The 12,492-nt window shown below is 42.7% G+C and overlaps 1 protein-coding gene and 1 non-coding gene across 2 annotated transcripts in view; both read left to right on the top strand.

Annotated features, from left to right (window-relative positions):
- The window catches only part of Ror1 (receptor tyrosine kinase like orphan receptor 1), a 367,738-nt gene that overhangs the window by 48,332 nt on the left and 306,914 nt on the right, over positions 1–12,492 (top strand). The window lies entirely within an intron of this gene.
- On the top strand, positions 12,282–12,385 carry LOC128098024 (U6 spliceosomal RNA). Its single transcript, XR_008214071.1, has one exon. It is a non-coding gene; the product is annotated as a U6 spliceosomal RNA (small nuclear RNA).

Genomic DNA, 12,492 nt, shown 5'->3' with positions numbered 1-12,492 from the left:
TGAGAGGCTAGACACAAAGTCGTGGTATGAAGCTGAGTTATCTTCCACACGTAGCTCATAGTGTGAGTAAGGGACCATGCAGCACCACACAGACCTCGTCTGTCTCTCAGTGGCCTAGACAGCAAGATACCCTGAAAGAGTCAGGGCAGGATCTACTCCACTTCCAAGCCGGAAGAGGTGAGCATGTCTTCCTCTACTACCAATAGTGTTTCAGATAGTGGAGGAAAGCCTGCAGACCTGCTCTGCGGCTGATCTATCAGCAACGATGTGGCACTGGGAATCACTGGCCTTCCCTCAGCCTCAGTTTCTCTTCCTAGAAAGTGGACTTTGTCTTCTAGTGCTGTTAAGGCTCAGTGAGCTAAAAAAAACAAAAAACAAAAAACATTTGTTTCAAACATGAAAAACTCTCTCAACCTTACTGATCGACCAGGGAGCTTACTGATGTGAGTCTCAAGTATGTTAAGGATCTGAAAACCACTAAATGAACTCAGTGAGACACTTGGGAACTCAGATTCCCTCAACTCAACAGCTGTGTTAGGTACCACTCCTGCCCACATCTGGTTTCTCCAGCCCCCTCCCACCGGCTCCCACTAACGCCGCCATGCTGCCCCCCTTCTGATAGCCACTTCACAAGTCTCCTTCAGGTGGATCTCAAGGCAGAGTGCTACTTGTATTGTTGCAATTACATGTCAGCCGCTGAATGTGTGGAACTCTGACACTACTGTTCTTAGACTTCTGTCTTGTAAATTTTGTTTTGAGTGGTGTGTCCCACTCCCGTTCCCCCATGAGCTCTGTGGTTTCTAATTGCACAATTTTACCTAGCGTGGTGTTTTTGGGGGCCTTGTATGTTCTAGCTGAACCGATTCTTTCTAAATCATCTCGCACAATTCCTGGCAGACAACAGCACGGTAGCTGTTCTTCAGTTAATCTGAATCCACTTAAGTATGACTTTGGGTGGGACAGGGATCAGGAGTTAAAACACGTAATTTAAGCCTTGACTGTGAGTCAGTCCGCTTTTCTCCTTCCGGTGCTTGCTGTTAGAACGCTTTTGGGTGACAAACCAGGTATGTGCCTTAGAGAGCAAGCCAGGAAGAGGAGTGATGGAGAACCTGGAGAAGAAGGGTTGCTCTGTGAGGGGAGGCTTCAGGCTCTCTGGACCCAGGGAGCTGCTCAGTACACCCCCACAGTATTCTCGAGGGTGGTGTGTTTTCCAAGTAGCCGGTGATGGCTCTGGGTGGGGCACGGCTGGAGAAGAGCGCAGCTTGGGTTGTAAATTTTGACCTTATGTATTTGTTTACTTAGAGGTAGTGTGAGAGCACAGATGCTACAGGCCTGACCGGAACTGCTTTCAGATAGAAACAACCCAGTCTTTCCCAGCAATACGCGGAGCTCATTGCTGGCCACTATCTCCAGTAGTCTGAAAGGATAATTAGCCCGTGTGCGTATTTAACACTGATTCCTTTAGTTACACCTTTGAACACTGAACATGTAATGAGCATGCCTCGCACATGCTCCTGGCTCCAGCGAGCTTGGGATAGTGAACACACATCAGTACCTTCTATCTGTCCTCTTTTGTTTTCCTTTCTTTTCTTCCAGCTCAGGGAAATTAATTCTTGATCTGGTTTTAATTTCTCTCCAGCATCATGAATCATGGTTGCCTCCCCACTAAACCCAGGACGGTAAGCCCTCGTGATATAGAAGATGCCTCCTTAGTCTTATTGGGACTAAGATATGTGAGCATCAAGAGGCCAAAGACATTTGAGAGAGTTCCCTGGTCACCCTCATATCATTAGAATGACGTACTCTGAGCTTGCAAACCCGAGGTCTCTATGGGAAAACCTTTCCTGAATTCCTAGATGCATTCAAAATGAATTACACTGAGTGTTTCATTTTGTTTGTTTATGGATATTTAAGAGTCTCGTTTTCTGTTTGATGTCACTATTAAGAATAGAGGACGTTTAAACAAGTTTGATTTTGTTAGATTGGCCTCCCCTCTAATCATAGAAGGCACAGCGTTGTTTACATGCTAAGTTTTAACAAAACTATTAAAAACACTTAGCCAAACGCCCCTTGAAGCAGCAGCTGTCCTGCTCATGCATTTTAAAAAATAAGTTTCTTTTTTTTTCCGTTCCTGTGAAAAAAAACATGTGGGAGCTGGGACTGCTTGGAGGTTGATTTTAAAAAGAAAGAAAGAAAGAAACCAAAACCAAAAATCAAGAGTCAAGTTTCTTCCTTTGAGATGAATTGTTCAGGGCCCCTCTCCTCCTATCTGTCTGTCTGGAAAATGTCCATAGTGTTCTCATTTGGGAGCTCAGATGCCTGCAACTTTTTGATGAGCTGGCATGAACGAGTGGGTCTGTCCATAGTAAGCAGGCTGCCACTACCCTTACACAAGCCACTAGCCTGGCCAGTTTTCCTGGAAAATGCACTAATGCTCTTTCCTTCTCCTGCTGGGTAGTCTGCAGAGAGCAAGTCCTGTGGCAGTCAACATTGGCTAAGACATTCAGCCCAGGCTTCGCAGCCTTCACCTTCAGCCAAGTCCATGGTTGCTTTGACCTCCCTTCAGACCAGGGATGCCATCTGCTTAGCATCTTCTTTTTTTCCTTTTGTCCAGAAGGTTCAGATCTCAGCTCTGTTCTTCATTGGCTCTGGGATTCCGGGCAAGCCACTTCATCACTCTGAACTCTTGCCTACTCATTCATTCAAACAAACAAACAAACAAACAAACAAACACCCCTCCCCCCCCCAAAAAAATTGACAATCCTGTAGCAATCATCTCTGATTTCCAGGGCTGTTGTAAAGTACCTAGGGCAGCATTACTGCGCACACCAGCAGAACCAGAACCCCAGAGACCTCACCATCCTCCTTCTCTTAGAGCAGATTATAGTTCAGTTCCATTGACACATCTCCAAGGTAAAAAGATTAGCCGATCCAGCTTGTGCCAGGCAGTGTAGCCCAGGGCTACAAAGATGAGTTGAGAGGAAGACCTCATGCACGTTCTCAGCTTCTCTCTAATCTGTGTTCTCAACGAACGTTTTGAGACTGGCTATGTGTGCAAGTTCTTCGGCCTTTGGAAGGATATGGAGAAGGCTCTGACACTCGTTTCTGTGTGGGTCACATGTTCCATGGTACACATTTTCCTGTGCAGTACGGATGGAAAGTACACGTAAGGCAGCCTTGCCTTTGAGAGCCACATTGCAGTCCAGTTCATCAAAGGCTGACATATGTGATGGGAAGAGAATGTGACCGGGTGTGAGCAGGCACTTGTGTGTGGCTAGGATGCATTTTCCAAGTACATGGCCCTTGGAATTTTGAGATCCGTGTGTGTGTGTGTGTGGGGTGTAGTTCATTTATAGCTGAAGAAATGGAGTAGGGCTAGCTGAATCACTTTGGTAGCAGTGAACACCCTTCCCTGACAGTTTTTCTGATGGAGTGACAAGTTAAAAACATATTCTCTGTTCTCAATCCTATCACCTGAATAGGAGGAGAAGTTCTGTCATCTGAAAGAGTTAGTCTCTAGGTAGCACCAGAATGTGGAATTTAAGATCTACTCTTGCTTTTGGAAGCGCTCTCATTCCCTGCTTCTACTAGTTCCATTGGACTCAGGACCATAATGAATGAGCCCAAGGTCATAGGATTTGCCAGACAAAGTCAGGATTTGAACTCAAGTCTATCTCATTCCAAAGTCTAAGCCCTTGACATGGTACCCCAGCCATAGTTTGCCTTCACTGTGGTAGTTGAAGGCTGTTTGTAGAATGGGCACATGTCACGTATAGCTTTTACAGCAGTGGTTCTCAACCTTCTTAATTCTTGGACCCTTTAATACAGTTCCTCATGTTGTGGTGACCCCCAACCATAAAATTATTTTTGTTGCTGCTTCATAACTGTTACTTTGCTACTGTTATGAATCATAATGTAAAAATCTGTGTTTTCTGCTAGTTTTCAGGGACCCCTATAAAAGGGTTGTTTGATTCCCAAAGGGGTTGTGGCCCCCAGGTTGAGAACTGTTTATATGAACCAATATGAACATTGGAGTTATGAAAATAGGTCTTTACAGGTGCTGGAATGCCAGGTGATTTAGAGAATACATAGGAAAAAAAGTAGAGATCAAAACAGTTGTGCACTCCCATACCAGCTTCTTGACAAACGTCATGATGGGAAAGGAGGGAGGCTCTGCAGATAGTCTTGGGGATGAGAACCGAATCCGGAGGTCGCTGAAGGAAAGAGGGACACGCTTGTAGATTTCCCTCCAGTCCACAACAAATTTGTGTAGACTTTCTATGTTTGACACAATTCCAACTTGAAATTGATTTCTTGAAATCAATGATACCTAATTGAAATAGCTTGAAGTTCTAAAGGTATGCCTCATGGTCACACAAAATAGCCCCTGCTCCCTCTGAGACTTCAGACTTCTATCTTTCAAGTTTGTCTCATTGTCCTCTTTGCCTCTCACTTTACAAAACCTTGAGTGTGGGGGTGAAGGAAGCCCTGAGTGTGTAGTCCTGAGTTATTATGTTGTGCATGTTATTGATATGGGCTGGCCATGTCGAGGACCCTCGACAGAGGGATGGCAATGACTTCCCTTTTGGTCCATGTATAGATGTTGACAGTGTATGCAGAAGGTGCCCATCATAACTCTTCCCCCCACCTCCCCATATTATGTCCTGAAGACTGTTCCCCTACAGAGATGACTCTACCAAGATTAGCTTGACCTCAATTCAATTCAACTGTATATCATAAATCCCGCCTCCCTATTTATCTGTACGCAATAACCATACCTCCTTGTTCAGCTGTATGCAATGACCCTACCTCTCTCTGTTCAACTCTATGTAATAGGTGCACTGAGTTTCGGGGTGCTGATGTTTCTCCATCTGAGGGCCCAATCTACCCAAAGCTAGCTTTTCTGTATATCTGTATGTCTGTCGGTTTGCGTTGTCTTCATATCTTTGCCTCCTCAGTCTGGCCCATCCCTGGAGCCATGCTAGACGTGGCCCTTGAGGGTTGCATTGGCATTGCTGATGACTCACAACCTCACAGAAGCACTTTATGAGGAAAGAGGTGTGCAAGTGTGCTTGGCCTTGGCGACCTGCCTTGGGCAAGTGGCAGGGAGCCTGGACCTCACTCCAGTAAGCAGTGGGAACAAGCAGAATATTCCTGTGCCCACATAGATGGTGTGACGCACCTATGCTTCCCACCCCGGTCCCAATTTTATTCTTTCACCATTGCATGGTCTGCCCGTGACAGCCACAAGACAAATGTTGAGTGTGCCAGATTTGTTTTCATTTTGTATTACATATGAATTTGACCTCCACAGTAGGGCTGTGTTAATTTCCCAGAGCTTTTCCAATCATTGTATTCTTTTTAAAAATATGCATACTATTATTCTTCTTGGGACTGTGTTATGACTGGTGTTTTGAAAGTGGTTAAAGGATTTCTGGTTGCATATGGAGTCATGTGTACGTGATACACATTCCCAGATGTAAACAGCTGCCGAAGCTCATTATATAGTTTGTGTAGCGCTACTCCAGCCCTTGTGCCAGACTCGATTCAACATTTCTGGCCAGCAGAGCCAGTTTTTTTTTTTTTTTCTTTAAGAAAATCAGTTCTGGATGGTGTTTTCCACAAGGTAGCTTTCAGCTTGCCATTTTGATATTTGTGACTGACAGAAAGTATGTCTAGACTTTTGTGTGAGGTAAATTAATCTTCTGTCCCAGTTGCATGGTAACTAGTTCATTCAGGGACTGGTTACCTGCACTCTCCATTCAGGGTTTGACAGTTAGCTATGTATGTCTATAAAACGGGTAGTTGATGTTTCTGAAGAGAGAGTTGAGTTGGAGAGAGAAGCTGAGTCTAAATTTGTAAGTGGTGCTGGGATTTCTTTTACTGCTTATTAATTATAAAACTCGAGGACTAGTATAGAACCTGAGACAGTTACCATGGCCTTCTGGCTCCCAAAAGCCCAAGCAAACTTCCTGTTCCACCTATAGCTACTCTCCCTGTAAGGGTCACTCTTTTCTCTTGTTCTGGGTCAACCAAAGACTTGTTGATCCATTCTGGCCAGCTGAATGTGAACTCCGCCTCTCAGACCAAATGCTCTATTTAATTGGATAACGGACCACGACATAAATAGAATTCCCCTAAAAAAAAAGTGGGGCTCTTCTGGAATGTTTTGGCAAAGGAAGGCCGGCATCTCTTTCCCCTCCCCTTTCTTCTCCTCCCCCTTCCTTCTCTATTAATCTGTCTGTGAAACAACTATTCAAAATGTTTACAACATGTAAGAAGTGTAAGAAGGTGCTTTTGTGCAATGAAATTCTTTTTAATATTTATTTGTGTATTTTATGTGTATGATGTTTTGTCTGTATATATACACACCAAAAGAGGGCACTGGATCCCATGGATCTATATCTATCTATCTATCTATCTATCTATCTATCTATCTATCTATCTATCTACCTACCTACCTACCTACCTACCTATCTATCTATCTATCTATCTATCTATCTATCTATCTATCTATCTATCACATGTATAGAGTTATATACAGTTATCAACTGTATAGACTATATAGACAGTTATATACAGTTATAGTTGTGAGCTGCCATATGGGTGCTGGGAATTGAACTAAGGACCTTTGGAAGACTATATAGACTGTATCGACAGTTACATACAGTTATAGTTGTGAGCCACTATGTAGGTGCTGAGGACTGCTAGAAGAGCAACCAGTGTTCTTAACCACTGAGACATTTCTCAAGCCCCTGTGCAATGAACTTCCAAGCAACATGGAAACTATAATTCTCTAAAGAGCCCAATACTTTAAGAGCTTGAGAAGGTTCAGTGGAGAGAAGATAGAAGATGTGGGACGGCAAAGACGGCTCAATAGTTTGAGAGCACACATGAAAGTGAACCCCAGTTTGAGAGCACACATGACAGTGAACCCGTTTGGTCCCCAGTACCCACATGGCAGCTCACAACTATCAGTGATTTCAGTTTTAGGGGAACTGATGCCCTCTTCTGACACTCCACAGTCACAAGTCACATACATGGTGAGTATAGGTGTAGGTAAAATATACATATTTCAAAACAAACAAATGTTTGCAATTGTTCTGTTCACCTTTCCCATTGCTTTCTCCTTCCAAATTGTTTGAAAACTAGTATTTCTGTAATTAAAATAAGTAATACATGTGTATCAAAAGAAAAGCCAGAGAAAGGTTCAAGCCAGGTGGGTTCTCATTGCTGAGAGGGGAAAGTGGACACAGATTACTACCTCTAACCGCAAAGCTATCTGCAATTGATAACTCAGTTTTCTTCAGTGGAGTCTCACTGGGTGTATTAATCATACTTCAAGATAGGCCCCATGTCCAGGAGGAATTGGCCAACAGAAAATGAACCCAGTGATATTTTTGTAGACTTTTTGCCTCATTTTGCTTTGTTTGGGCATTTTTTTGTCTTAATGATCTTTTGCTTGCATATTTTATTTTGGTTTCTATTTTATGTGTGTGAGTGTGTGAGTGTGTGAGTGTGTGTGTGTGTGTGTGTGTGTGTGTGTGTGTGTGTGTGTGTGTGTTTTCATTTTTATTTTTGTTTGTTTGAGAGAGAGAGGGAACAATCATGGAATTGGGTGGGGGTTGAGAGGATTTGAGGTGGGGGAAGCATGATCAGAATATATTGTATGAAAATTTGTTTTTTCAATTAAAATAAAGGCAAAGGGGGAAAATGAAAAGGAAAATACTTAACTCTCCCCTAAGCTCAAATGGTAGTCATCTTTAATATTTTGCTATAGTTTCTTCAAGACTTTATTTATTTTTTTGTCTTTGTTACCTTTGGTGGTGTTTTGAGACTGGGCTGGTCTCAAATTCACTACGTAGCCAAGGCTGATGGCCCTCCCAGTCATTCCGCTTTTACACTGAAAGTACCATAGTTACAAACGTGAGCCATCATACCCAACTAATTGTGACTATCTTAATTACACTTATTTTGTATCAAGCCCTTTTACTTTACATGGCAATATTATTTTTCTCAAGACTAAAACTTTTGTAATATTACTCTGAGCAATCACAACCTTTGGTTTATGTAACTAGTTATTTAGGGCATTTTGCCTCCATTTCTTTGAAAATTAAGTAAAATGAAGTAAAGATTTGTTTGGGGGTATGGTGTTAGAGAAAATAAAATATTTATTTGCTTATTGTTTGATGTGCTGGTTGTCAAACACAGGGCCTTGAGTACCCCAGGTAAATACTCCATCACTGAGCACTTAAAAATAAATGTTCATGAACAGCCATAGTAGCCATGTCTTAGTCATCTGTTCCATTATTCACATTAGTTAAAAAAAAAAAAAAAACCAAAGAAACGTTGCATCCGAGAGGAATGCATACTAAACTAAATCAATTAGTCAACACAATGGGAGCTAGAGCTGGCAAACAGTGTTTCCCCTTTACAGTAGCCACCAAGCTCCACCTCCCAGCCCTTTGACTGGGAGGACACGAAGTTCAGTGTCTACCCCTGATGCACTGTGATTTTGTCTTGCTTGAGAAGACATTAGATCTTCTCATTCAGTGTTTAGAATCTGTAAATAGTACCCTAATCAATGCAGAAAACCTGTCCACTTGGTGTTTAGGTTTTTATGAATTATCCTTCTGAACAGATGGAGAGCAGTATCTGCCCTCAAGAGTGTGCCTTCCCCACAAACATATGCCATGAAACACACTCTTGGTTGCCTGGAGGAGGCAGTGGCAGCTTGGGACTCTGAAAACACACATCTTGGGTTTATTTCCCACTCTCCCAATTTTTGTTGGCTGGCTTTTGGTTTTCCATTTGGAAAATGGGAATAATAATCATACATTTACGTGTGTGTAGAGGTGTATTAAAAAAGTAAAAGCCCAGTAGGAACTTAATAGTGTTAATAACTGTTATTTCTGCTGTGCTTCTAAGTTTCGGAGCACTTTAAACCTTCAGTGACATCGATGATGCTCTTCACTGTCCCCCAGTAAGTGGCCTTTAATTATTTTTCTTTTCATCAAAATATAATTCCATTATTTTCCCTTTTCTCCCTCCAACTCCTTCAATGTTGCTCTTCTTAATTCATGGCCACTTTTTAAAAAATAGTTGTTACAATACAGATAATACATTCATTCATACATATGTATGTGTGTGTGCTTTCCTAAATATATAAATACAATTTGCTCAGTCTCCATACCATTTCAGGAATGACTACTTGGTATTGGGTAACCAATTGGAGGGCTCTTCCCTGGGGAAGACTATTGTCTCCCACTCTTAGTATTCCTTAGTTGCCTGTAGTTCTTTATCTAGGGTTGGGGCCTTGTGAGATCCACCCCTTCCATGCTAGCACATCTGTTGGTGGTCATCTTGTTTAGGCGGTCATATTGTTGAGACTTCATGGGTGTAGATTCGCTGACATATCCAGGAGACACAATCTCACAGCCGCTATCCTGTTCATCTCTCTCTTACGGTCACTTGGTCCCCTCTTGCGCAATGTTCCTGAGCCTTGGACGCAGGAGTTGTGTTGATGTATCATTGGACTGGGCACCACACAGTAACTTGCTCTCTGCATTCGGATCAGTTGTGACTTTCTATAATGGTCCCCATCTGTTGCAAAGAGAAGTCTCTTCATTGAGGAGTGAGAGTTGCACTTATCTGTGGGTAGAATATTCAGAATGTAGTTAAGAATTATGCCTGTTTAGTAAAGTGGCAGCTCTAGGTCCTCCAAGATCTGTGATCACACTAGCCCTGAGTAGTTGGGTAGCTTTTCCGTACCGAGCGTGATTTCCCTCTTGCTGAGTGGGTCCAATTAGAGAGCTGCTGGTTACTGCCGAAATGTGAGCGTCACTAAGGTACTCTTGAAGATGCTGCACCATCCTGGTCACTGCTGTGCTTCACAGGTGTCACAGCTGTGCAGGACTATTTGTAGTTTGCCCCTTTGGAACTTCGCTCGGTGACATCTAGCATCATAAAAGCTAGTTCTCAGGAAGAGGTTTTCAGGTCAGATCCAGCTCAAATCCTCTCCCTTCCGTGTCTGAAGTCCATGGTGTCTTCAGCAACAGGGACTTCCCTTCAACCCCTGGGGAGCAGTGAAAGGCAGCGGCAGTAGCCTATCGTGTTTTAGGAGTCTCTTGGACCTCCCTGTCTAGCAACTCATAAGGGGACTTAACGTGCCTGGTGTGGGGGATTTGTTAGTCAGTGGGTCTTGGGGAAACCATTGCCACTAGACATGAAAATCTCACTTAAACCATATACTCATATATAGTTTATATATTCATATGTGAATATATATAGACTTACATGTATTATATGTAATTTTAGGTAAATAGATAATACGACGCCTTATGACATTTTCAGACATCCTTGTTAGCTCCTTCCTTCCTCTCCTGTGTTGACCTCCCCTCCTTATCCTAATTAACACCCCCCCCCCATTTTCTCCAATTTCCCCCTTCAAATTACTTTTACCCTGTGATTTCCTCCTGTTGCCCCCTTCACCCCATCATCCACTTTTCTGGCCTTGGCCATTGCTCCAGGTTCTATATCCTCACAACTAATGCTATGGAGTTAGGAGACAAAGATAAGAGATGCCATGCGACATATACTTGTCTCTCTGGGATGAGGTTTTACTATTAGCTCTAGCTGACCAGGCTGGCTTTGAACTCATAGAATGTTGAGATTCAATGCATGTGCTACTCTGACTGGCTCATGAATACTTACTTTTCATGAGTAATTAATTCTTCCCTGGCTGGCTTATGCTGGTTGTGGTGAATGAGCCCCCACTTTTTACAGGAGGTGCCAGGTGCTCCGTTACAAAGCCTGGCTTCATCTGTTTATGAGGATGCATTTTTGAATTGATCTGTTTATAATAGGGAAGTAGAAAGTTATAGAGGTTGACTGATTTGCTGAAGATACCAAATTTGCTAATTAGAGATGAAGGAACTAATCTCCAGGCTGACATTTTGGCTATCACTCTGATTTGGTAATTCCTTTAAGGTTATGTTTATAGGTTTCGGTCCCTTAGAGCTTTTAGTTTTTAGTTAATTTAGTATGTGTTCAATAAAGTAGATACTTTGTTGTTTTTGAATGAATGAATGAATAATTCTGTAGATAATAGAACTTTTACAAGACACCCTGCAGTACTGCTTTTTAAACGAACTTGAAATTGTGATCCTTGGACCACATTCTGCTTCTGTATTGCACATGAGGGAATGAGAAACCTGAAATCATTTGTGTGTGGAACTGACTGAGAGCCATGTGACACTCTGATGCTAGGAAGTCTGGGTTAGCCTTAGACAGGTAATGATGAATCAGCTTTAGTTTAAACAACAGCTCCAGCAAAGTCTAGATGTGTTTCTGGCTTTTTGATTGACAGCTATGTATTGAGTGTATCCCTTGTGATAACCGTTCTACTGGGCGTGATGATGCTTCTTTTGAATTCTCTGTCCTGGGCTTAGTGAGGGTCTAACAAACCATCCAATCGCATGGTTTCAAACACTTCTGATGTCAATAACTTCTGTGGCTGTACCTTTAATCCAGCCTTCTTTTAGATTTCATGCTTCATAGATGGCCATTTCCCAGCAGCCTCTGTTCTTCTACCTTGCATCATAGATTCCATCTCAGTGGTGCAACCCAACCCTACCCGCCTCTTCCACTCAGACCAAAGACCTGGAATCCCTTTGTTTCCTTTCTTCCTCTGCTTTCTACATTTTGCCTGTCTCTAAGCCTGCTGATTCGGTTTTGCTCTTAAATATTGTCAAGACCGTGAAGAAATTGAGACCTTTTATTCACACCAAACTAGTTGGTCTCATGGATGCTGGCAGCCACAACAGGCAGAGAAATGCCAACTGCTTGCTTCTCCGTGACTCAGTTCCCAGAGAGTTATGGATAGGGCTGGTGCCTGCCACTTACACATGCAGTGCCTTGTGTTACACAAGACGCCTGAGCTTAAGAACCAAATACTGCATCCTGGGAAACACAGGTGCTCTGTTTTCTCTTCATAGGAAAACCGTTCTCCCAAAGCCATTCTCCACAAAAACATCTTTGGAAAGATAGTCTGAACCTAAGGCAGCCAGCATGATGCTCATGAGCTGTGCAGACCTAATACCTCTTCCTCAGCCTGCTAGACCAGGCTGCCCTACCACTCACAGGACTACTTTGGTAACTTCTAACGGATCTCTTAACTCTGATTGGATTTCCCTTCATTTCTACTCTCTATATCTTGTGGGAGTGGACTCTGGGGACACAAATTTTAGTTGACTTCCCTCCTATTTGAAGTCATTTTTTAGGCCCTCTTCAGAAGCACATATAATAAAGTTGGAATGATACCCAAAAGATTAGCATAGCCCTTGCATGAAGATATCTACAAATATGTGAAGAATTCTGCATTTTTTTTAAAAAAAATCATACTACATAGATACCTACACACCGTGTTTATTAAGGCACTTTCACAGCAACCCAGTACAGAACCAGCCTAGGTGCATGGATAAAGTAAATGTG

Source organism: Peromyscus californicus, unplaced genomic scaffold (assembly GCF_007827085.1).
Source record: "Peromyscus californicus insignis strain IS unplaced genomic scaffold, ASM782708v3 Scaffold_5__1_contigs__length_169319896, whole genome shotgun sequence".
In the NCBI taxonomy this organism is placed as follows: domain Eukaryota; kingdom Metazoa; phylum Chordata; class Mammalia; order Rodentia; family Cricetidae; genus Peromyscus; species Peromyscus californicus.
Note: the sequence above shows the minus strand (reverse complement) of the source record. Positions and strands in the feature narration are given on the sequence as shown.